General features: G+C 48.3%; 1 pseudogene; it reads left to right on the forward strand.

The window, feature by feature from the left end:
• The first annotated feature begins 509 nt into the window (after window positions 1-509).
• LOC123358427 overlaps window positions 510-25,808 on the forward strand; it is a 168,774-nt pseudogene continuing 143,475 nt past the window's right edge.

The following is a 25,808-nucleotide window of genomic DNA, read 5'->3' on the forward strand; positions in this document are numbered from 1 at the left end:
CGGCGGATGCGCCCCTTCGAGTGGCTCTCCCGTTCCTCCGCACTATTCAAGCCAATGCAGACACAATTTGGCAATCCCCAGCTTCTATTACACCTACAGCTAGGGGAGTAGAGAGAAAATATATGGTCCCCGCAAAGGGGTACGAATATCTCTACACCCACCCACCTCCCTGCTCCCTGGTTGTCCAATCCGCGAACGAACGGGAGCGTCATGGCCAGCATGCACCGGCTCCTAAGGCGAAGGAGGCTAGGAGCATGGACCTCCTAGGCCGTAAGGTCTACTCGGCTGGAGGCCTCCAACTTAGGGTAGCAAACCAGCAGGCCCTCCTAAGTCGTTATAATTTTAATACGTGGGTGTCTGTGGGGAAGTTTGCAGAACTCTTTGCCCAGGAGTCCCACGCAGAGTTTACGGCCCTACTAGAGGAAGGTAAAAAAGTGGCGAGAACTTCCCTCCAGGCCTCTCTGGATGCAGCGGACTCGGCAGCCAGAACGCTTGCATCCGGGGTAACGATGAGACGCATCTCCTGGCTACAAGATTCAGGCCTTCCCCCAGAATTGCAGCAGACAATTCAGGATTTGCCTTTTGAGGGCCAGGGCCTTTTCTCGGACAAAACCAACCCCAGGTTGCAGAGCCTCAAGGACAATCGAGTCATAATGCGCTCGTTGGGTATGCACACGCCGGTGACCCAACGTAGGTCCTTCCGGCCCCAACTATACCGCCCTTATAACCAGCCTAGGCCGCGTCAGGATACGACCAGACGGCGCGGCAGGGGGAATCGGCGGAGACAGTCTGGCTCTCAGGGAAACCAAAGTCAAGCGCCCCCTAAACCACCTACGGGCCCAAAACAAAACTTTTGATGGGATGTCCGAGGACGGCCCACCAGTTTCCCTGCCGGATCCTTTTCCCTCCTTCTTCAACCGCCTCTCCCATTTCCTCCCTGCCTGGTCCCAGCTGACCTCCAACCGTTGGGTCCTCCGCACGGTGGAAACGGGATACCACCTCCAATTTGTTTCTCCACCCCAATCCCACCCGCCCTACCCGTCCCTCTTCAGGGTCCCCTCTCACGAGCAATTTCTCTTAGAAGAGGTCCATGCGCTCCTAAATCTGGGAGCCATAGAGGAGGTGCCAGAGGGCATGAGGGGTAAGGGGTTCTATTCCCGCTACTTTTTAATCCCCAAGGCAAAGGGGGGTCTACGACCGATCCTGGACCTGCGAGAACTCAACAAATTCATGATAAAGCTCAAGTTCCGCATGGTATCCCTGGGGACCATCATCCCATCCCTGGATCCGGGAGACTGGTATGCTGCCCTCGATATGAAGGACGCGTATTTCCACATCGCCATTTACCCGCCGCACAGATGGTATCTCAGGTTTGTGGTCAACCAACAGCACTTCCAGTTCACGGTGCTTCCCTTCGGTCTTTCTACAGCCCCAAGAGTCTACACCAAATGTATGGCCGTAGTAGCTGCCTCCCTCCGCCGTCATCGAATACACATCTACCCGTACCTCGACGATTGGCTCATTCGAGGGACTTCCCAGTTGCAAGTATCACAGCACCTGTGTGTCGTCAAAGACCTCTTTGGGAGGCTTGGCCTCATGATCAACGTAGAAAAGTCTACCCTGACTCCAACGCAGAGAATAGACTTTATTGGAGCAGTTCTGGACTCCAATCTGGCCAGGGCCTGCCTTCCTCTGCCACGGTTTCAGGCAATGTCTTCGATCATTTGAAGTTTTCAATCCTTCCCGACAACGTCGGTGCGCACCTGCCTCGGTCTATTAGGTCACATGGCGTCCTGCACCTTTGTGACCAAGTACGCAAGGCTGCGACTTCGGTGCTTCCAAACCTGGTTTGCTTCTCTATACCGTCCACACAGAGACAATATAGACTCGGTGATCACTATCCCCAGGACGGTTCTCGACTCCCTCACCTGGTGGCTGGACCCCACTGTAGTTTGCGCAGGGAGGCCGTTCCACCCTCCCCAACCCTCGGTGGCACTAACCACAGACGCATCGTCTCTGGGTTGGGGTGCCCACGTCGGGAACCTTCACACTCAAGGCCTCTGGTTGCCCCAGGAGCTGGCCTTGCATATCAATGTCAGGGAGCTGAGGGCAGTCCGTCTAGCATGCCAGGTGTTTCGGGTCCATCTCCAAGGCCGCTGTGTATCTGTGTTCAGAGACAACACGACGACCATGTTTTACATAAACAAGCAGGGTGGGGCTCGCTCCTCCCTACTTTGCCAAGAAGCCGCTCACTTTTGCATAGCCCACTCTATCGATTTGGTAGCGTCTTTTCTCCCAGGAGTCCAGAACACTCTGGCAGATCGCCTCAGCAAATCCTTCCTGTCTCACGAGTGGTCGATTCGTCCTGACGTCATCCATTCCGTTTTCTGGAGGTGGGGCTTTCGAGAACAGGAAATGCCAGGTGTTCTGCTGCTACCAAGGATGCTCCCCGGGCTCCCTCTCAGATGCATTCCTCCTCCCGTGGACAAGGCACCTATTTTATGCCTTTTCCCCATTTCCCCTTGTTCACAGAGTCCTACTCATGCTCCGCAGGGACAGAGCCAACCTGATCCTCATTGCTCCAGCATGGCTGAGGCAGCACTGGTACACCCTGTTGTTCAACCTCTCAGTGGCAGATCCGATTCCCCTGCCACTGTGGCCGGACCTCATAACACAGGACTTCGGCAGGCTTCACCACCCAGACCTGCAGTCCCTTCATCTCACTGCATGGCTCCTGCGTGGTTGAACCAATCGGAGTTGTGCTGCTCTGCTTCCGTACAACAGGTCCTCTTGGGAAGTAGGAAGCCTTCCACTAGGACGACTTATCTCGCCAAGTGGAAGCGTTTCTCGTTCCGGTGCGATCAGAATAACTTGGTCCCAGGACAGGTTTCCATCCCTACTATCCTGGATTACCTCTGGTCCCTCAAAGAGCAGGTCCTGGCGGTCTCTTCTATAAAGGTTCATCTGGCAGCTATATTTTACCTTCCACCCAGGCAAAAGTGGCCGTTCAATTTTTTCTCACCCCATGGTTTCCAGGTTCCTTAAGGGACTGGAACGGTTGTACCCCGAAGTCCGTCACCCAGCCCCCACCTGGGATCTAAACCTGGTGTTGACCAAGCTTATGTGGGCCCCCTTCGAGCCTCTGGTCACCTGTTCCCTGCTGTACCTTTCCTGGAAGACGGCCTTCCTCGTCGCTATCACCTCGGCGAGGCGAGTCTCAGAGCTTCGTGCCTTGACGGCTGATCCCCCTTATACGGTCTTCCATAAGGACAAGGTACACCTGCGGCCGCACCCCTCTTTCCTCCCTAAGGTGGTGTCTGCTTTTCATGTCAATCAAGACATTTTCCTCCCAGTTTTTTTCTTGAAGCCGCACTCATCGCGCCGGGAACAACAACTACATACTTTGGATGTCCGTAGGGCTCTCGCCTTTTATATAGAGAGAACAAAACCCTTCTGGCATTCACCTCAGCTCTTTGTAGCGGTGGCAGACCGCATGAAGGGCATGCCGGTCTCTTCCCAACGGATCTCATCTTGGGTGACATCCTGCATCCGAACGTGCTACGAACTGGCTCACGTTCCCGCTAGCCATCTCACTGCCCATTCTACGCGGGCGCAGGCCTCTTCTGCCGCCTTCCTGGCTCATGTCCCCATCCAGGAAATATGTAGGGTGGCTACCTGGTCATCGATTCACACCTTTGCCTCACACTACGCATTGGTCCAACAATCCAGAGACGATGCAGCCTTTAGCTCAGCAGTTTTGCATTCTGCGACGTCTCACTCCGACCCCACCGCCTAGGTAAGGCTTGGGAATCACCTAACTGGAATGGATATGAGCAATCACTCGAAGAAGAAAAGACGGTTACTCACCGTTGTAACTGTTGTTCTTCGAGATGTGTTGCTCATATCCATTCCAAACCCACCCTCCTTCCCCACTGTCGGAGTAGCCGGCAAGAAGGAACTGAGGAGCGGATGGGTCGGCAGGGGTATATATCCGGCGCTATAGCGGCGCCACTCCAGGGGGCGCCCAGCCGACCCACCGAGTGTTGCTAGGGTAAAAATCTTCCGACGAACGTGCACGCGGCACGCGCACACCTAACTGGAATGGATATGAGCAACACATCTCGAAGAAGAACAGTTACAACGGTGAGTAACCGTCCTTTTTTGGGAGCAGGAAGAACTGGGCTCGCAGGCGCAGGGAGCTCTACTGGAGTGAGGGCTAATGGACAGGCACAGGGAAAGGAAACCAAAGCGTGTTCTACAGCAGCATGGCTCAAGGGCATTCGCCAGTATGGACTATATTGTCTTCTTCGCTTCCCTGTGCTAATCTAAGGACTTTCCAATGCTGCGTTTCAGTTGACTAATAAACCCTGCTATGTTTTAAAGTCTGCCCAGTGTCACAGCAAAAACTTGCTCTGTGCATTGACTGAGGAACCGTCACTGAACAGAATTCAGTTCTTAGACTGACGTAGATGCTTTCGTTCCCCACCCAGACGCACCGACACCTTGCAAACTCTGCGGGGTCTCGATCCAAGATCCGCAGGAAAAACCCCACCCCAGGCCACGTCCGTTGACCAGAGCAAGCACTGCCCTGAAACTCCCTCCTTTGGTTCAGCTTTCATCTCCCCCTCCACTTCGGGTTCTGGGTCCCTCATCTGCCACTGCGGCACTTGCCACCTCGCTGACAGCGCATTCCTATGCCACGTGACCAAGCTCACCGCCAAGTTAAGGACTCGGAAGCATTTTAATAGCGGTTTTGGACCGTCAGTATTGCAGCAGCATCCACAAGAATTTTCAAACTGAACAGGAGTGTCGTTCAGCTGGACCTGCTGGCAGAGCTCACAGGTTGAAGTAGGAGTGTTGAAGCCAGAGGCTCAGTTTCAGGTGTTGAAGCTACATGGCCTGTCCTTGTGGAAGAGTGGGACCCCTTGGGGGTCTAGTGCACTCAAGGGGCACCTCCCAAGGACGGTTTAAAAGCCAGGGCATTGCAGAGATCCTATGGATCCATGACCGTGCCAGAGGTTCAGCCTTTTGGGGAAAAGATACAAAACAAGAAAAGGATCTAAATGCATATTTACCATTGCTTCCTGTCAGTCCTCAGGGGAATCCCTGATCAGTTCCAGTGTGTATTAAAACCGTCCTCTAAGGCTCACCTCTTGGTTATCAGGTCATGTCAGTTTTGTTACAGGGCTTTCCCTTCACCCTCCCACATCCCTGGTTCTTGTCACGCAGACAGGAAGCAGCAACAGACCAGAAGTCAGAAGCGCAGACAATGCCATGTTTATTGGGGTTAATTTCCAAGCAATCATATTCCGAAGCCCTTCACACCAGTCGGGCTTATCTCTTAGTCTGTTCCCCAGTGCTCTGTTCCCAGCTTTGATGGTGCAAAGCGTTTACCCCGTGTCCCCCTTACCCGCTCTGACACCGCAGAGTGTTTACCCCGTGTCCCCCTTACCTGCTCTGACACCGCAGAGCGTTTACCCCGTGTCCCCCTTATCCGCTCTGACACCGTAGAGCATTTTCCCCGTGTCCCCATTACCAGTTCTGACACCGCAGAGCCTTGCCTGTGTCCCTGTTCCCTGTTCCTGTTCACCCTCCTGTTTGACTCAGTTTATATAGTAATACGCTCAGCTACACCTTTGCTTAACCAATCATTGTACTGAAATGTAACTAACCAGTCCTAACACACTGAAACATAATTCTCTAACCAATTGTATCCCACTACCCTAATTAACTTACATCTAGCAAAATTAATTATACAGCAGATAGAAACAATTAGAGAATCAGACTGATTAACAATGTAAAAGTGGTGGCCATAAAGATAGAATAATACGGAAATGAGGGTTTCACAACCACAAGCATAAGTAAGTGATTTCTTGCCAGACAGGCTGCTGTCAAACTAAGTTTTCTTTAACCATCTTAAGATCTGTTTCTTTATCTGGTGGTGATGGGTGCTGTCCAAACAGGATCATCTTCCTAACAGCCCAATAGCACCTTATTTCAGTGTGACGGGTTTGGGATGTGAGGATGTGACTCTGCGCTTCCCAGCTTATGGCTGCCCCTGCTGCTTAGCCAAAGGCCTTAGCCTAAGAACAAGGCCTCAGACTGTCACAGTAAGAGAAGGCCCTTACAAATACAGACAGTGATTTTGATTCTTTGTTTTCATACTCCTGTAAGTAGCTAAGAGATAAAAATACACCTAAGTTCTTAAACTATAGGCTTTACAGGCAGGCCTGAATATCTCTATTCTAACAGTGGGGTCTACCCCTTCCCCCATTCTGTGTCTGTCTTGTCTATTCAGATTGTAAATTCTTCAGGGCATGGGCCATCTACTGTTCTCTGTTTGTACTTTGCCTAGCACAATGGGGACCCACTGTTAGTTGGTCCTTAGGCACTAAGGTAATGAATATGATTTATTATAATAACTCTCCTGCCACTTTGAGCCAAGGAAGCTGGCCTTGGGATGTTACTTCTTTAAAATGAGCTGGGGGTTAAAACCATGGACTATTCTTTGTGACAAGTATCCCACAAATTCCACTGACCTCCCTCGTTTTCTTTGCCTGCAGTAGGGTTTCCAAATTCCAAACCTGATGTGATCTCCCAGCTGGAACGAGGGGAAGAGCCGTGGGTCCCAGACCTCCAGGGCTCTGAGAAAGAAGTGCTGCCAAGAGCTGCCTTCACAGGTGAGGACTTGGTTAAACCAACTCAACAACTGTGTGGGAATGCAGGAAACATTTGGGATGCCCTACAAAGACCCTGTGAGCTCTCCAAGTTCAGGATTGTTCCCTGCAGATGTGGAATCATTATGGCAGATGTCACTCATGGCTTCCCTCCTATTCTGACTGACAACTAGCAGCAGATCCCTCCCCGATCTCGCTTTCCCCCAAGTGTTCTCGTGAGATGCAGACCAAAACTGATCCCTTCCTCTCTCCTCTGTGGAAGGGTTTGGGGAAAATCAGCACCTGATAGGTTTGATCTCTCCCACACATATTTTGGATTGTTCATCCCTTTTACCATTCCTCTCTCTGAGATTTTCTTTCTTTCCGGCACAGGGAGTGACCAGTGTCTGGATTCTCTCTGTCTCCCATCAGGTGTTGGGATGGTGAGTGAGAATGAGGAGGAGAAACCCCAGCAGGAAGATGCTGAGCAAGGAGAACCACATGGAACTTTAACAGGAAGATCCAAAGGGAATGTTTCCAGGAGTTGTGCAGTCCCAGAAAAAACAAAAGCCTGTGAGACCCAGCAGAGGCCAGAGGAAAACTTTAGTAGCCACTCAGACCTTATAACAAGCGACAGAATCAACTTGGAAGAGACACGCTACATGTGCCATGAGTGCGGGAAAAGCTTCAATTGGAGCTCTGCCCTTATCAGACATCAGAGAATCCACACAGGGGAGACGCCCTACACGTGCCCTGAGTGCGGGAGAAGCTTCAATCGGAGCTCAAACCTTATCACACATCAGAGAATCCACACAGGGGAGACGCCCTACACGTGCCCTGAGTGCGGGAGAAGCTTCAATCGGAGCTCAAACCTTATCACACATCAGAGAATCCACACAGGGGAGACGCCCTACACGTGCTCTGAGTGCGGGAAAAGCTTCAAGCGGAGCTCACACCTTATCACACATCAGAGAATCCACACGGGGAGACTCCCTACACGTGCACTGAGTGCGGGAAAAGTTTCAATCAGAGCTCAACCCTTATTAGACATCAGAAAATCCACACGAGAGAGAACTGTAATTAATCCCTTGACTAGGGCTGGGCAACATTTAAAAAAAAAAACACATTTCCTAATTCCCACATAATGATTTTTGCACCATCTTCACCGTGGTCTCTCAGCTCCCCCAGATCAGTTACCTGCTTCTGCCTTTTGCAGCTCACCCTTTTTTGGGGTCAGTCCTGTGATCTTTTCTATCAACTCCTTTCCTTTTGGGCCAGGAATGTTCATCAGCTCCTGGAGGTTTGATCCCAACAAGGTACACTGAGGCAAAAAGTATCTGTGCCTTCCATCCACTAGGGCTGTACATGGCGTCGGCTGCTCAAGTTAATGATCTTGATGTAAAAAGACAATTATAGTTGTAGAACAGATGCCCAGGTGCAGGGGTTGGCATTAGCTTTCCCCTTGACCTGACCTAAACTCCATCACTTTTCCTAGTCTAAACAAACCCTGAGCATTACGGTTATACTGTTCCCCCATTTCAAAGCCATTGTTAGTCATCGAGTTCCCCTTTTGGAAATAAATTGTTTCATTCCCAGTTGCTCTGATGTTGCTTCAAGTTGTGCTGGAGAGCAGATATTTTTGCTGCCATTTTTCTCACTTAAAATATATTGAACTATAACAAAGAGCAGGAACAGGGCAGGGATAGGAACAATTGTCATTTCACCCACTGTAAAAACGGTAAATCAGAGGGATTCCCAACGAGAGGCGTACAGCTTTCTGCCCCTGGGCTACAGCGCCACGGTACCAGTGTAGACACCCTGGTCGATGACAGTGCTGTGATTGGCCTAAGGGAGGTGTCCCATAATCCCTGTTCTCGCCTCTCTGGTCTTTGGTTTGAACTCTACTGCACTCCCTCAGGTGACCAACCATGAACCCCACCCCTTAAATTCCTTGGGAATTTTGAAAGTCCCACTTCTACAGAGACTAATTATGGTTACAGACCCATCCTGAAATTAGAGCAGGATATTGTAAAGCTTTATCTCATAGTACAGTAACACAATTCAAACCTGTCGGCACAGAGGAGAAAGCACTCCTTCAGTTCACATTTATTGCTACTGATCTCACTGACAAACTTCCTTTTCTCGGTGCTGCTCCATGTGTTTTCCATCTGATCCCTTCCAGCTGTGGTGATGGGACTGCAGCAGCTCCCCAGGGCCAGCTTTGCTCTTTCACTTACATCCTTCACTTGTTTGGACAGAGCTGTGTCTGCCCCCAGTTTAATTCACATCTGAGAGCTCAGGTACCAGCAGATCGTTACAAAGGCTGAATTCCCATCACCACCAGTGGGAGGTTATCCTGGGCTGCCAGGGCTGCAGGATTTAGCCCATGGTCAGTCAAGGTGCTACAGCAGCTGCACTCTTACATTGTGAGTCCTGCAGCTTCATACCAAACTGCTCTGCCATAGTCTGCAGGGGGCCTGACTTGCTGAGAATCTGGCAGAAGAGAGACCCTGGAGTAGAGAAGGAAAATGTCCTCAGCACTCACAGCCGGCAGGAGCAGGGAAGGTTCGGTTTGTTTTTAAACTCCTCTCCCTGCTCAAGCCTGTAATCATTCCTGTGGCTCTTCTCTGAATGCTCTGCAATTTACCAGGGAAAGCAGCCAACCCATGAACCAACCAAACCAAACCAGGCTGTTCTGCCCAATGTAACAGTCTATTGCCTTCCAAGGTTGAATACAAATCAGATCGGCCTATTCACCCAAGAGTTCCACTTTAAGGACTTTTTGTTTTCTAGTTCCAGTCAGATCTTGTGCAACAGCATCATTGTTAACTCACCACTTGGTCACTTCACATTCACAGGGTCACAAAGTGGGCAGGTCTAAGTCTTTCCTCCCACACCAATGAAAAAAATCAGTGACAGAAAATGCCCTAAAGCGCCTCTGCTGTCTTGCACAACAGCCTGGGGGAAACACACGAGGGGAAGTGCTTTCCTCTCTCCTCCTGACACCGGGTAACATTTCTGTCTGTCCTTGAGATCCTGACACAGGGACAAGGCTTGAGGATGCAAATGACATGTTAAGGCTTCATTGGTTTGCACGTTCCTTTACTCCTTCAATAGTGATAAGGGTGCGTGAGCGTGAAATAATCCCGCTCTGACTTTCACACCGGAGGCAATTTTCAGGCTCATAAAAAAAAAACCCAACTTTCTTTCTAACCTGAGCAAGTTGAATCGAGTCGTTGCGAGATGATAAATCCAGAGCCCCGGGGAACGGCTCGGGCAGCTCCTTGGCCAGCTGTGGCTGGCAGGAGACCCAGCGAGGCAGGAGCTGCTCTGGGTTCTCTGCAGGGGAGATTAACTGGGAGAAGGGGGGAGTTTGTCTCTGATTTACAGGGAGCTTTGCCAGAGTGGAGCCTGTAGGTCACATGCTGGGGGGCTGTGACGGGCACACAGGCTCCGTGCTCTGGAACAGCTCTGAGTCAAACCCAGGCAAGAGCCTCGTCAGTGTGACACCCCCAGGGGACGCTCTCACTGGGGGAAGCCTCCTTGGCTTCAGCCCCTCCTGGGACTGACCTTGGACCTTTCAGCCCCCCTGTTCCACACCAGGAGCTTCCTGCAGTGAGTCCACCTGAATCGGACACCTGGGAAAGCCTCACTCCCCCGAAGGGGAGTCCTGCACCCCCAACTTCCACAGTCACCAGTGACTCTCAGCCAGCGCTGTACAACAGAAGGTTTGTTAGGGGTCTGGGATCCAGCCTGGGAAAGTTCTGTGTTCGCACAGGAAGCAGGAAGATTCAGCAACGTCCATCTTGGGCAGACCCCGAACTCAGAGCCTGGGCTCTCCCCTCGAGTCCCCAACCCAGCAGACTCCTTGCTCCCAACAGCCCGACTCAGCCAGGCCCTTTGCCCCTCGTCTGTCCTCTGTCCTGTTTCCCTGGCAACCTGCTCAGCTGGCCTCCAGCTCGTTCTTTGTTCTCCGACTCCTCCCAGCCAGCTGGCCTCTTGCAGCAGGTGTGCCCCGGCCATTGGTTGCTAGGAGACAGAATTTGTGACCATTGTCTGGGCCCAGGCAGCCAGACAGCAGCCACACCTGCCCTTTGGGGGGTCTCTGCCAAGATTTAACCCCCTTGTCCCATCACCGAGATCAGTGGTCCTGAATCATGGCTGGGAGTGGGGCCGCAGCTAAGGGGGAAGGGACACAGACAGGGGTAAGGGGGCTGAGGCAGGGGCCAGAGCTGGGGCTGGAGCCAAGAGTGGAGCTTAGTGGCTCCTCCTCCCCACCCCCATGGCGGCTGGCCCGGGCCCAGTTGCATCCCCCTGAATGTTACTCCATTCCCCTGAGCTAGAACCTGAGACTCCTTCCCCTTCCCCAGGCTGTGGGCGGGGAGGCATTTCACAGAGCTCTTGGAGCTATAGCCCGTGGCTAAGGAGAGAGAAAAAGCCTCCCATCCCCCTCTGCTCTGGGGGCTGGGTTTCCTCCTGAAGCCTCTGCCTCCCACCTAGTGCCTATGGCTCATCCCTGACCCTTGCTGCTGCTCCTTGCTATAGACTGTGAGAGGAGCGGAGGCAGCGCAGGAGCCTTCTGGGGACGCAGATCTGAGGCTTTGGGAGAGACACATTGTCTGAGACGTCAGAGTGCTGCAAACCCTGCAGCCACCCCCTCACTCCGGGGCCTGTTCCAGCCCTGAGTCTGGGCTGCCGCGATCCCTCCCCCAGAGCAGGTCGCCCACAGATTACAGCCTGGAAATAGGGGTGTGAGACTAGCTCCTGCTTTCCCTGACAGGGCCTCCCCTAGACCAAGTGGCATCCCAGGCAAGACGTGTCTTCAGTGCCCCCCAGCCCCGCTCCATATGTTAAACCATTGAATACCTTATTTTTATTGCATTTGTAGCTCATTTCATGATTTCGATGCACAGTTTGGATGCAGGATTTTCTCTATCATATAAGACAATAAATGTTCATGCTAGGATGTGTAAATCTGTATTTATTCATGCCATATATAAGCAAATTAAAAAATCATTTCTTTTAAGCATATAGAAACTTTTAATTTTGACAGTAACTGAAATGTACTAACATCTAGAAATGGAACTGTCACTAGCACCGGGTGGGCCAGTATTAAATAGTGTTACAGTCGGAGACAGACAGCGTTAGGATGTTAACCCCAGGCCCTTTGTTCAAAGGTCGCTTCTCTCGCTTTTCCCCCATGAAATGAAGCGCAGCATTTGAGAGATCCAGAGACTAGTTGATGATGTTTCCAAGGGCTAAAATAGCAAGCGATGTCTGTCTTGCATTGGCCATTGTTGACTGGAGAGATGGTTTATGGAGAATAAACTCCAAGGTGAGAAGCAGCAGCCCAAAAAAGGCCCCTGCAGGTGCTGAAGTAGCTCAGTTGGGAGAGCATTAGACTGAAGATCTAAAGGTCCCTGGTTCAATCACAGGCTGTTTCATCCCTCTTTCTGCAGCAGTCGGCTCTTTCCTGGAAGCACAGCACTGCCTTTACTCAATGCAAGTCCCTCATTTTGGGCTTCACTGCAGGAAAAGGCAGCATTGGCTTCTGCACCCAGTTGCCCCACCGGACCTTTCTTTCTTCTCTTGCTGCTTCTCAGCAAGGGGAAGAAAAAGAAGCTCCCCTTCAAGCTAGAGTCACAAAGGTGATGTAAGGACGACTTCCTGATCCCTGGCTCCAGTCCTCTGTTCTTCCAGCTGACCCATCAAAGAGCTGCTGCGAGTTTCTCCAGGTTCGCCCATCAGTGTGTGCCAGGGTGAGCACCACCAAAGTGCAGGGAATTTGAGGGCAGGGCAGGGCAGGGCAGTGTAATGGACTTTCTGTAGTGTAGTGGTTCTCACATTTGCCTAACCTGCATCAAGCAGGCTAGGCAGAACTGACACCATCATCTCTCAGGTGTTCCCTTTAAGCAGAGCACAACTTTGAAATACGGGCAGCATAGAACCAATATTCATAAAGTCAACTACAAAAATGATACACATTTAGAGATAGCATCATTATAATCAGCCAATCAGAACCTCTCCATAGACCCCTTACACAACAACCTTTCTACAATATTGGCTGCAAATATAGAACAGCAGTCGCAACGGTGATCTATACAGTTACAGATTATGTCAGTAACGTCACAGGAGGTGACACAGCATCAGTGAGACTGATACTGGAATACTGCCTCCAGTTTTGGTGTCCTCGTTTGAAAAAGATGTTGTGAAATTAGAGTTTGGGACAGCAAAGAGCCACCAAATGTTCTGAGGGCTGGAGAAAAATGCCTTCTAGTGAGCTATTGAAAGAGCTCAACCTGTTTAGCTGATCAAAAGAAGATTGAAAGGTGACTTCACTGAAGTATTGAAGTGTCTTAATGGAGAGATAAGATTGGGTATTAAAGGGCTCTTGAATCGAGCAGAGAAAGGCATAACAATACCCAGTGGCTGGAAGGTGAAAAGAGACAAATTCATATTACAATTAAGGCTCAAATATTCAACAGTGAGGATGATTCACCACAGGAACAAGCTACCAAGGAAAGTGGTGGATTCTCCATCTCTTGATGTCATTTCATGAAGACTAGATGCCTTTCTGGAATGTGTTTGCCCAAAAGTAGCTCTTGTGTCCTACAGGAGGCCTGTGATATGCAGGGGGTCAGATTAGATGCTCTAATGGTCTCTTCTGGCCATAAAGTCGACTAATTTCTGAAAAACTGAGTGTAGCATTGGGAGCAGCGTCTGATGTTTCCCTGTCTAGCCGGCTTGCTGCCTAGAACGAACGCTCCTTGAGTGGGGTGATCCACAGGGAGTAGCTCAAACCTGCAAAGTGCCTGGCCAGGGGCAGGACATTGGCACAGCAAGGGAGGGGTGTGGCAGTGACATCACAAAGGCCTTTTGCAGGACCTCAGACTATTGGTCCAAGGTGGTGGGGAGGTGGTGACCTCACAGAGAGATGCTGACATCAGCCAGGCAGGACAGGGGCGAGGGGCCAGGGGAACCTCAGAGACCCCTGTGGCTTTGCTTCAGCAAGTCTCCTTCTCCAGGTCTCTCTTTGAGGTCTGAGGGAGTATTCGGGTTCACGGACGTGAGCGCCAGGAGGAACCTCTTTCGAGTTTTCTCCTTCCCTTTTAGTGATTTTACTAGAAAACAGCCATCCCTGTTTAGAAGGTAAGAGCCTCCTCGAGGGAAGGGGTGTCATGGGATGTCACAGTTCGGATGCCGGTGGCACCCCACACTGTAAGGAAGTTCCCGCCCCCTGCTCTGTGTTCGCAGTGCCGGAGAGCAGCATTCCACGGCAGTGATTTGCTCCTGGCTGCCGGAGCAGAGCAGCAGGCTCAGCTGCCAAAACTTCCTGGAGCTCGGAAAGGGGAGGGGCCCAGCCTCTTTAGCAGGAATGCAGGGCAGGTGAGTTCACAGCGGGCATTGTGGGATACTGGCGGAGGCCAGTTATGGTGATTTAAAGACCAGCAGCATTTACACTGGCACTCTGTCACTGTAAGTTTGCTGCAAAAAGATTTAGGTCTCTCATCAAAGTGGTTTTCTTTTGTCACCAAAATAGGGCAGTTTTGTCACCAGACGTGGCATTGCAGTGTGTACACCAGCCACACCAAGCTGCCGACCGAGGGAGCGTTGTGTGTTCTTCACACACCTGAGCAATATATTTCTGCTGAAACAACTTTGTAGTGCAGACCTGGCCAAAGATTCACTCACACACACAGCTTGCAAGGAAAACGTCACCTGCTCCTCTGCTTTGCAGAATCCAAACACAAGGAAAGCGTGTCAGGTCCTGGTGGAGATGGCAGGGAGTCAGGTGTGGGCAGACACTATATCTTACACTCAGGCAGGCACCGTGGCTTAGCTGGCTAAAGCACCTGCCTTGTAAACAGGTGATCCTGGGTTCAACTCCCAGTGGTGGCTTTGGGGGCACCTGGTATTGGCTACTGTCAGAGGACAAGATTCAGAGCGAGATGGGCCTTTGGTCTAGCCTAGTGTGGTTTTTCTCATGGTTTAAATTACACTCATGGGCACTGATAATAGAGTTACTGAAAGTTTGGGAGTTAGGCGCTGGTAGATCAGTGGTCCAAGCCCCTTGTAGACACCCCCCTCCCTCTGGGACAGGGGCAGGTCTGAGCTCTCGCACCAACTGCTCATTGTGGCTGCCAGAACCTGTGAGTGGCTCATTTCGTTTGCACCCTGGGTTGAGTCCTGCTTTGTGCACCGTGTCTGAGAATGAAAATCCTAAACCCCCCTTTGAAATGACGAATGCAGCAGGACGTGTCATTGTCCCTGCCCCAAAGCAGACAGACCAATGGAGAAATGCCGTCGAGTCCAAGGTAATACTTCACTGCGGTTTTACCATTTCCACTTGCTAAATTCCCTATCTGCCCAGCCCAGGTGTCCTCTGCCTCAGCTGCTGCTCCCGGCCTGCTCTAGAGTCAAATATGCAGGGCCCCCAGGGGAACAGAGGCTGGGACAGGGCAGCAGCCTGGGTTGGGCTGGGCAGATGCTGGGAGTTCTCGTTCCCTGAGAACTGGCCTGGCTCCCTTCCCAACAGCAAACAAATCAATTCCACGCCCCCTCCCCAGAAAAATCAGCCTGGAGCCAAGGGCAGCAGGGGACGATTCCCTCTAGTTCCCACCGAGGCAGGAGAGAACCCAGGGCCTTTCTAGCAGAGCTTATGGAACCGACGTGGGGAAACCAGCCTTTAATAACAGGCAGTTCACGTTTAAGCTCAGTGTTTTTAACAATTTTTACAACCTTAAATCACCCTTCAGTCGCAGTGTCACTATCCATAACATTGCTTCAACCTTATAGGTTCCCAAGTGCAAAACTCAACATCTCTTCAAACACAAGAGAGTGCAGATCAGTCAGTGCTCAGAGTCATCCCACATAAACGAATCATGTTGTGGTACATATTGGCCTCATCATGTGGCCGTTGCCTTTCCCTCCGCTCTGTTAAAAGGTTTGGTATTTTGCACAGAAACTTTCTTCCCTCAGGAGAGACCTGGGAACCAAGGCTGCCAGACAAACACCTTTAAGAGGAGGCGTAACCTGTCAAAAAATGATCTCCCTCCTTCAGTTCAGTGACAGCCTGAAATGTTACTTATTCCGGCAGAGCCGGAGGATTGAAAGCAGCTACATCAAATCCCTGGTATCTGAAGAGTTGTTTAGTTTTACCCTTGGTAAACTAGAAGTCTAAAGGGAAGGAAGGTGGTGCCATATATAAAGAGTGAAACACAAAACAATCATAGTTATGCCCATAGTGACTGCAAAATATTTCTATATTCTTCTCATTAGCATCAGTGTATTATTTTCTCTGGCGTCTATACATTGATTATACCTTGACCAAGAAATTTGAATCTTGATAAAATAATCGACTACCCCTGGTTAAGGCAATGGACTCGATACCCACTCGGGTGTCCCTACACAGGTTCAGGTACTAACAACAGTGGCTGCCTTTTAGCAAGAGTTCCTGCCCATTTCCCTTCCGGATGGAGCATGATTAGAGTGTGTTTGTGGTTAACGACATTGCTATAGATTGTTGTTCATTCCCCACACTGACAATTCAGACCGTCCCGTTCCTATTCAAATCTCCACCAGATCATGCCAATAGCCGGAGTCAGGATTTCTCTGGGGCGCTGAAATGTTTCAGGGGGTTGGTGCATGAACTCAGCCTTGCATCCATCCCTGATGTTTCATGGACTAACAGCAGCAGCGTAAAGAAAGAGCTGATCCAATATCTCACTGTCAGAGGTGAAGGTGGCCTTGTCCCGTCTGCATGACCATTGCCATTGCAGGAGAGAAGGTGTCAATGGAATCGAATGCGCTGGCTCAGACAAGAGACACAGGGAGGTTTTGCTGTTCATGGATCGGTGCAAAGGAAATTGTGTCTCTGTCTGAAATTGAGGAGGGAAATGAAACGTCCACATGGTGGCCCAATGCCCTAAGGAATGTGGGTGATGGACTACGGCTGGGAAATGATTTTACAGGATCAATGTATTGCCCTGATTAAAAGCTCTGGCTAAAAGGCAGCCACTGTTGTCAGTACCTGAACCTGCAGACTATATAGTAAAATTGGAGTTCTGCTTAGCTATACCTTAACCAATCATTTTACTGAAATGTAACTTACCAATCCTAACATGATTATCTAACCAGTTATACCCCACCACCTGAATTGCTTTACACCCAACAAATTAATTATACAGCAGACAGAAACAATCACAGAACCAGACAGAGATTATACAGACAAGCAATAGGAAAGTGGAGACTACAGTGATAGAACAAAGAAATGAGGATTTCAGACCCCAGCTATTGATAAGTGAGTTGTTGCCAGACGGGATGCTATCATGGTAGAGGTTGTGGATGCTGGTTGCTTAACTGTCTGGCCCCCAGGGCAGGATTTTGAGGGTCTCAGAATGCCAGCACCCATCTTTTGTTCGCTTAAAACGTGAGCAGGGAGATTCCAACACTGCAGAACTCATGGAACTCCAGGAAACGTGTAACTTTAGGTCCGGGTGAGTGTGCCTAAAAATCAGCTGTGCTGGAGAAGGTCTCTAGGAGTTGAAAGAGATGTGCCATCTTGCCTCCCTAAAGAGTGTCATCAAATATTAATGAAAACTAGGGTTGATAAGTCACATTCTTTGTAGCGTTAGGATTGTGGACTGGTCCAAAGTGCCAGTTTTAAGACTCTTTTTTCCTCTCTCTTGGGTGTTCTGGTTTCTGCATAGAGACGTGGTTTCAAATCCCACTCCTGACATGACCATTTTCTTTTATCTGGAGAAAATGGCCTCACTTCAATCTCCTTTGCAACAATAGGACACCATTTGTTTAGCTTTTCTATTCCAGTAGTTGTGAGAGAAGTTCCAAACTAGGGGAAAACAGGGCCTTTTCTCTCGACCGATCAATTTTTGTCTTCCTTCTTTCCAAGCCATTTTCTCAGATACAGCCGTATTTCCCACTTTTTTGTTCAGCGTTCTTTGCTTTTATGAAATTTTAGGGTCATCACTTAATTGCCACACAACTGTACTTATGCAGTGAAGTGAAACACAATATTTTTTGGATATTCTTGCAGAAGAGTTTTGCTTTCTGACCTGGAATTGAACAGGGGTTTTTATGGTGTTCATTGCCCTTGCAGATTCTCTGATGGCTAATATGGGCTGAGTGCCAAGAGAAGGTTTTCCCACACTCACGGCATTCGTAGGGCCTGTTCCCCGGTGTGGATTCTCTGATGTCTAGAAAGGTGTGAGCTGTTAGTGAAGTTTTTCCCACACTCACGGCATTCGTAGGGCCTGTCCCCTGTGTGGCTCCTCTGATGTCTAGAAAGGCTTGATCTTTGAGCGAAGCTTTTCCCACACTCACGGCATTCATAGAGCCTCTCCCCTGTGTGGATTCTCTGATGGGTAAAAAGGGCTGATCTGCGATTGAAGGTTTTCCCACACTCACGGCATTCATAGGGCCTCTCCCCTGTGTGAATTCTCTGATGAACAGAAAGGGTTGATCTTTGAGTGAAGGTTTTCCCACACTCACGGCATTTGTAGGGCCTGTCCCCTGTGTGGATTCTCCGATGTCTAGAAAGGGCTGATCTGTGAGTGAAGCTTTTCCCACACTCACGACATTCATAGGGCCTTTCCCCTGTGTGGATTCTCTGATGTTTAGAAAGGTCTGAGCTGCTAGTGAAGTTTTTCCCGCACTCACTGCATTCATAGGGCCTGTCCCCTGTGTGGATTCTCTGATGTTTAGAAAGGTCTGATCTGCGATTGAAGGTTTTCCCACACTCAAGGCATTCGTAGGGCCTGTCCCCTGTGTGGATTATCTGATGTTTAGAAAGGTCTGATCTGCAATTGAAGGTTTTCCCACACTCACGGCATTCGTAGGGCCTGTCCCCTGTGTGGATTCTCTGATGAACAGAAAGGGCTGATCTGTGAGTGAAGCTTTTCCCACACTCACAGCATTCATAGGGCCTGTCCCCTGTGTGGATTCTCTGATGTCTAGAAAGGACTGATCTTTGAGTGAAGCTTTTCCCACACTCACGGCATTCGTAGGGCCTGTCCCTTGTGTGGATTCTCTGATGATTAAGAAGGGCTGAGTAGTCACGTAAGTTTTTTCCACACACTGTGCATGTATTTTTTCTCTTTCCAATGATGATTTCCTGCTTTGTTGTGGTTTCCTTGAGGTCCTTCTGAGTTCCCTGAGAGGAAATACATTTACCCATTTTCACCCCTGGCTGGTTTCCTTGTTCTCTCTCTGGTCTGTGCTGAATCTCACAGGATTTTTCCTCCTCATGACTCCTGGACACATGGCTTTTTGATCTTTGCAATAATGCTCTGTGTTTATCCACTTGCTGAACATTTTTCTGCTGAGAATTCTGCTCCTCTTTCTCACATGCCATTGCATCACCTGCTGTGAAAAAGACAGAAACATCAAACAGGGATGAAAAGTGAAAAGCCAAAACAAACTAAGTGCTGGAGGAGGTCAAATAAAAATCACAAACTGAACTCCCCCGTACTCTTCCCCAAAACAGGAGAGAGGAGGGGATCAATTTGGCTTTCAAATCCCATCCAAATACGCAGGGGGAAGGGAGGAAGCTACTGCTGGTGTCTGCTAGGATCTACGGGAAGCCATGAGCTATAGTTACCCTGAGGATATGACCCCTGCTGGCAACAATAATGAACTGAGACACCTCTCAAGGGCTTGGTAGGGCATCCCAGATGTTTCCTTCAGGCACTTTCACACTCAGAGTTGGTTTAATGTTTCCTCACCTCTGCAGGGAGATCTCAGGGTCTGTTTTCCCTCTGAACCCTGCAGATCTGAGACCCACGGCTCTTCCCCTTGTTCCAGTTGGGAGATCACATCAGGTTTGGAAAATGGAAACCCTGCTCAGAAGAAAGAAAACAAAGGAGTTCCATTGATTTCATAAAACTTTCTCATAAAAAACATTCTATTAATTTAACTTTAATACTTAGTGTGACCCGGTGTGCCTGAGCTAGTCCTCACTGAAAATGCCAAGACCAGGGCAGGCTGAAAAAGGGAGAGCAGAGGCTCCCGAAACTGGTGGTTAACACGGAAGTTAAACTCACCAACCAGTCACCAACTGTGCTTCTGATCCCCCACACTGGTTATCGAGAAACTGAAAAAAGAAATCACACGGCCCCCTTTATTGCATTCCAGTTCTCTGGCTCCTAATCAGCACCTAGGTCCAGCACAGTGAGAGGTTATTTAAAAACTCTGCTCACATAAACAAAGTGTTCTTCTGACCCCAGAGTCAGTCACATTACCAGGTCAGTATAGGTTTGGATCTTACTCAAAATACTACGATGCCAGCCATTCGTTGGCATCTAAACTAAAGGTTTATAAGCAAGAAAGCATCTGAACTAAAGGTTTATTATAAAAGAAAGAAAAAGGGAGTTGTTAAATGGGAAAGCAGTCAGACACATTCAGAAATCTATACATCTGGTTCTTAGCAGTATTGGTGAGTTTCTGGCTTGAACGGCTCTCTGGTAAACATCCACATTATTCACTCCTTTGTTCAAGCCTTCAGTTTGTAGAGAAGTTGCTCCACAGGTAGGAAGAGGCATTAAAGACAAAATGGAGATGATGCAGCTGCCCTTTATATTCCTTTTGCCAAGTGGCTTCTAATTCCTGTGTCCCAAACACAAGCTTCACAGCACATGGCATGGAAAAGCCTTGGAGTTCTCAGTACACAGTGTGATACAGCCTGGCCAGAGGGCAGCTGGAGAGGGTTAGAAGGGAGCCTTATTCCCTGTAGAGGGAAGAAAGTTTGCCATAGATGAACTAGAGCACCTGAAGCCAATTAGAGCACCTGCAGTCAGTCACCTGATAAAGACCCTTGCTCCAATCAGACAGGGAAGGAGCTGGAGCAGAGGGGATTGGTGTTGGAGCAGAGAACAGTTTGAAGGGAAGCAGAGGAAAGTTTGGAGAAGTACTGCAGTGGGCTAAGAAGTCCAAGACACTAGGTAAGGGGCACCTGGCTTGTACAGAGGGAGGGCAGGAAGCCCCCACAAACTGAAGGGTAGGAGCGGGAAGTAGCCCAGGGGAAGGAACCATCAGTTCAAGTGGTTCACCACTAACCTCAGGGCCCCTGGGCTGGGACCTGGAGTAGAGGGCGGGCCCAGGTCCCTCCCTCTCCACTCCCCTCCTCAAGGACACCAGTGGGGTAATTAAAATACCGATTCAGAGGCAAGCAGTGGCGCCCTGAACCTTCTCCAAAGAAGAGAAAGCGCGAGACCCAGCATAACCGTACCGGCAATTTGCCACAGTATTTATAATAAAATAATAATAATATAAAGTGTCTCTCAATTCCATACAGTGTCACTTAATAAACCAGTGAATTCCCAGGACCGGTTCCTCAGCTGTTTGAAGATGCCGAACACCTTGCTTGTGAGGGACTAGAATACCCACATGTATGTTGGGAACACACAGACACTGTGCTAGTCTGTTCCCCTATGTTCACTCTTCTAGAAAATTATGATCAATTTTGTTCATAGTATGTGTCAGGGCTGAATCCCGACTCTGTCACTCCGAGTACAGAAAGCGGGGGCCCGACAGGATTCTACAAATTAATTTGTGCCACTCTAGGCTTGTATTAAAGCCCCAAAGTTACAGCTTTTCTCTGACCTTGGCTTGGTAAATGCTGCCACCACCCAAATGCAAAAAAACCCCAAACCCTTGGACCCAGGAAGGAGCACTTGAGAATTCTTCCCTCTGGGGCACCCTCAAGCCCTTTCACCTCCTCTCCGGGAAAGAGCTGAGAAAGAAAACAAAGGAAATTAGCTGTGGCTACCAGCTAATCAAACTTGCATCTGAAGAAGTGGGTATGCATCTGTTAGTCTATAAGGTGCCACAGAATTCTTTGCAGCTAATCAAACAACACACACAAACCTCTTAGGACACCAAAAATCCAATCCTGTTCTTAAAAGAGATAAATTTTATTAACATTGAAAAGGAAAACAATACATCTGGAACTTAGGCTTTTGCTAGATCTTAAAAGAAATTTTTTGTAAGCACCCAAAATAGCTTTCTTGGGGGTTCAGCTTAAAGCTTACAAGCAAACAAAAGCATCTGGGACAGCACCGAGGAGATCCAAAAGCCAAAATAAAAAATAAACCTGATTGTGTCTGTCTAAACATTCCCTATCCAAATCATTTCTTCTAGGTATGGAAGATGAATTTTCATACCTGCTTCAAGCCATACACAGCATTGCTACTCCGTGTCGCCTTCTCCGGAGAACAAGAGACAAAGGGAAAGTTACTTTCCCATTTAAAAAAGTTCTAGCCTTTCCATTGGCTCTTTTGGTCAGGTGCCCAATACTTTTTTTTTTAAAAAACCCTGTTGGCTTGTTAACCCTTTAGAGGTAAAGCAAGCAGAGAACTCGCACCAAAAGGGATTTTACAGCCAACTGGCTGGCTGGTTGTTTATAAAAGGGAGATCCCTCCCCTCCCCTTCATTTATCACTGTAGGGCTTGTGAGGTACCATTTGAAAAGACATAATCTACTGAATATCCTCCTGTTAAACTGTGTAGCAACATTGTATGGAAAGTGATGAGATTTTACGCTATGATATTACTGAAAAAGCTGCAACCCTAACCTTAAGTTCCTCAGAGACAGCAAGGCAAACAGCTGGTCAAATAGCCATTCTCCACAGGGGGAAGGTGTGAAGATGACATTTACATTCCATCACAGAGACACTTGAAGCTCGTATCTATGACAGCCTGTCACCATGACTCAGCTGGGAACTGAAGTGGTTTCTAGTACAAAGGACTGAATTATAAAAAGAGGTGAGGAAAATGCATGAGACTCTCTCTCTCTCTCTCTCCCCCCTTTCCCTCTGCTCATGACAACTCCTGAAGAACTGAATGTGGGCGGCAGGGGCAGGTTAGGGGGAATCCTGGCTGAAAGGAAAACCAGCCTGTCTCAGCAGATGGTGAGAGAAACATTTGTTTTAAATCCCTTTTAGCTTGTTAAGTTAAACATTAGTTTGTGTTTTATCTTTGCATTTCTTTCATAAACAATTCTGACTTTTATGCCTCATTACTTGTAGTCACTTCAAATCTTTTTTTTCAGTAGTTAATAATTTTGTTTCCTCTTTTAATCAAACCAGTGTGTTTGGATTAAAGTGTGTTGGAAACTCCATTTGGAATAACAAGGCTGGTGCATGTCATTTTCCACTGATGAAATGACAGATTTCATATGAGCTCCCATTGTTCAGGAGTGTGCTGGACAGTGCAAGATGCACATTTCTGGGGGAAGTCTGGGAGCAGAGAATTTTCTGGGGTTCTCCCTGTGGGGTACTGTAATTTGTGAGTCACTGACTAGCAGCACTCAATAGTGTGTAGCTGGGAGCGAGTTACATGCTGGAGACTGCGTGTGAACTGCCCAGGAGTGGCTGCTCTCACAGTAGAGCAGTGTAAAAGGCACCCCAGCTTGGGGAACTGAGGGGACACAGCTGTTAACAGTCCAGATTATACTGTGCTTAATGTCACAGACACTCAATTTCAAAGTCTCCCCTAAAACATACAGAAAGTGAATCCACGTCCCAGAAATCGAAGTCTCCCTGGCACTGCTTCTTGCTGACAGATGGGTCCAGAGACAAAGACAGAGTCCTGGGGAAGCTGGAAACATAAGCGTGGGGCTCAGTGGAGAACGGGAACAGGAAGGGCAGGGATATTATTGAATGCAGCATCTCAGCAGTTCTAGATGTCAGGATAACACATATTGCAGCCCATTGGCAAACATAATCCCAAATATACATATAAAATGATGGGGTCTAAATTAGTTATTTCCATTGATTTATACAAGGGCAATAAGATATTCTCTGTATTACTGTCTATCCCTTTCTAAATAATTCCTAACATCCTGTTTGCTTTTTTGACTTCCGCTGCACACTGCTGGATGTCTTCAGAGAACTATCCACAATGACAAAAAGATCTTTTTCCTGATTAGCCTAATTTTGCCCCCCATCATATTGTATGTATAGTTGGGATTATTTTTTGCAATGTGCATCACTTGACATTTATACACATTTGCCATTTTATTGCCCAGTCACTTAGTTTTGTGAGATCTTTTTGAAGTTCTTCACAGTTTGCTTTGGTCTTAACTATCTTGAGCAGTTTAGTATTGTGACGTTATTGATATAATCTGGGACCATATAGAACATGATTGCAACCAAGGTCCTGTAGTGGCACCAAATCTTATGTAAACGGGGTCATATAAGGTATCCAAGACCAGGTTATGGGTTGCTGGTTATAATTATGGAGTCTATATGTTTGTATCATTCTGTAGTTGAAGTTATGAGTATTGGCTCTATACTGTCTGTATTTCAAATTTATGCTGTGCTTCTGGGAGACATCCCAGACAAGTTGGTGTTAGCTCTGCCTAGCCTGCTTGATGGCCCATTAAGGACCATCAGCTATTCAACTGACCCATTGAGAGAAGGCAGATACGCCTTGTAACTCAGCAAAGTATGCAGGGACTCGCCCATGTGACTCCAGACTCCATTTTGCTGTCATTTTCCACAGTAAGAACAAAGAGGTTCTTACACCTCGAAAAGCCTATAAAAGGCTGATGCCTCATCTCCATCTTGTTTTCAATCCTGCTTCTTACCTCTGGAGGAACTTTGCTACAAACTGAAGCTCTGAACAAAGGACTGACTGACCCATCCCAGAGGAGGATGTACTCCAGAGACTTGATTTGAACCTGCAGTTTACTCCATCACTGCTACAAGCCTGAACTAAGAACTTTGCCATTACTGCATGTAATTGATTCCATTTAACTAATTCTAGCTCTCATCTTTATCTTTTTCCTTTGATGAAAAAACCTTTAGATTTTAGATTCTAAAGGATTGGCAATAGCGTGATTCGTGGGTGAGATCTGATGTGTATATTGACCTCGGTCTGGGACTTGATTCTTTGGGATCGAGAGAACCTTTTACTTTTATTGGGGTGTTGGTTTTCATAACCATTCATCCCCAGGACGAGTGCACTGGTCGTGATACTGGAAGACTGGAGTGTCTAAGGGAATTGCTTGTGTGACTTGTGGTTAACCAGTGGGGTGAAACCAAAGTCCTCTTTGGCTGGCTGGTTTGGTTAGCCTTGCCTTAGAGGTGGAAAAATCCCAGCCTTGGGCTGTAACTGCCCTGTTTTAAGCGATTCATCACTCTCAGTTGGGTCCCACCGCATCATCACAAGTATCATCTGCAAACTTTGCCACCTCACTGTTTACCCCTTTCTCCAGATCATTTATGAATACGTTGAATAGGATTGGTCCTAGGACTGACCCTTGGGGAACACCACTAGTTACTCCTCTCCATTCTGAAAATTTACCATTTATTCCTACCCTTTGTTCCCTGTCTTTTAACCAGTTCTCAATCCATGAAAAGATCTTCCCTCTTATCCCATGATAACATAATTTATGTAAGAGCCTTTGGTGAGGGACCTTGTCAAAGGCATTCTGGAAATCTAAGTACACTATGTCCACTGGATCCCACTTGTCCACATGTTTGTTGACACCTTCAAAGAACTCTAATATATTAGTAAGACATGATTTCCCTTTACAGAAACCATATTGACTTTTGCTCAACAATTTCTGTTCTTATTCTTATTCTGTTCTATTAGCAATCTTCCAGTCATTGGGTACAGAAGCCGATTTAAAGGACAGGTTACAAACCATAGCTAATAGTTCCCTAATTTCACATTTGAGTTCCTTCAGAACTCTTGGTAAATACCATCTGGTTCCGGTGACTTGTTACAGTTAAGTTTATCAAGTAGTTCCAAAACCTGTTCTATTGGCAGTTCCTCAGATTTGTCACCCACAAAAGGTTTGGGAATCTCACCAACATCCTCAGCCATGAAGACACAAGCAAAGAATCCATTTAGTTTCTCCACAATGACTTTATCGTCTTTAAGGGCTCCTTTTGTATCTCAATCCTCCAGTGGCCCCACTGGTTGTTTAGCAGGCTTCCTGCTTTTGTTATTACCTTTTGAGTTTTTGGCTAGCCCCTTCTTCAAACTCCTCTTTGGCTTTTCTTATTACATTTTTACACTTAATTTGGTAGTGTTTATGCTCCTTTCTATGTACCTCACTAGGATTTGACTTCCACTTTTTAGAAGATGCCTTTTTATCTCTCACTGCTTCTTTTACATGGTCGTTAAGCCA

Source organism: Mauremys mutica, unplaced genomic scaffold (genome assembly GCF_020497125.1).
Source record: "Mauremys mutica isolate MM-2020 ecotype Southern unplaced genomic scaffold, ASM2049712v1 Super-Scaffold_100054, whole genome shotgun sequence".
NCBI lineage: Eukaryota > Metazoa > Chordata > Testudines > Geoemydidae > Mauremys > Mauremys mutica.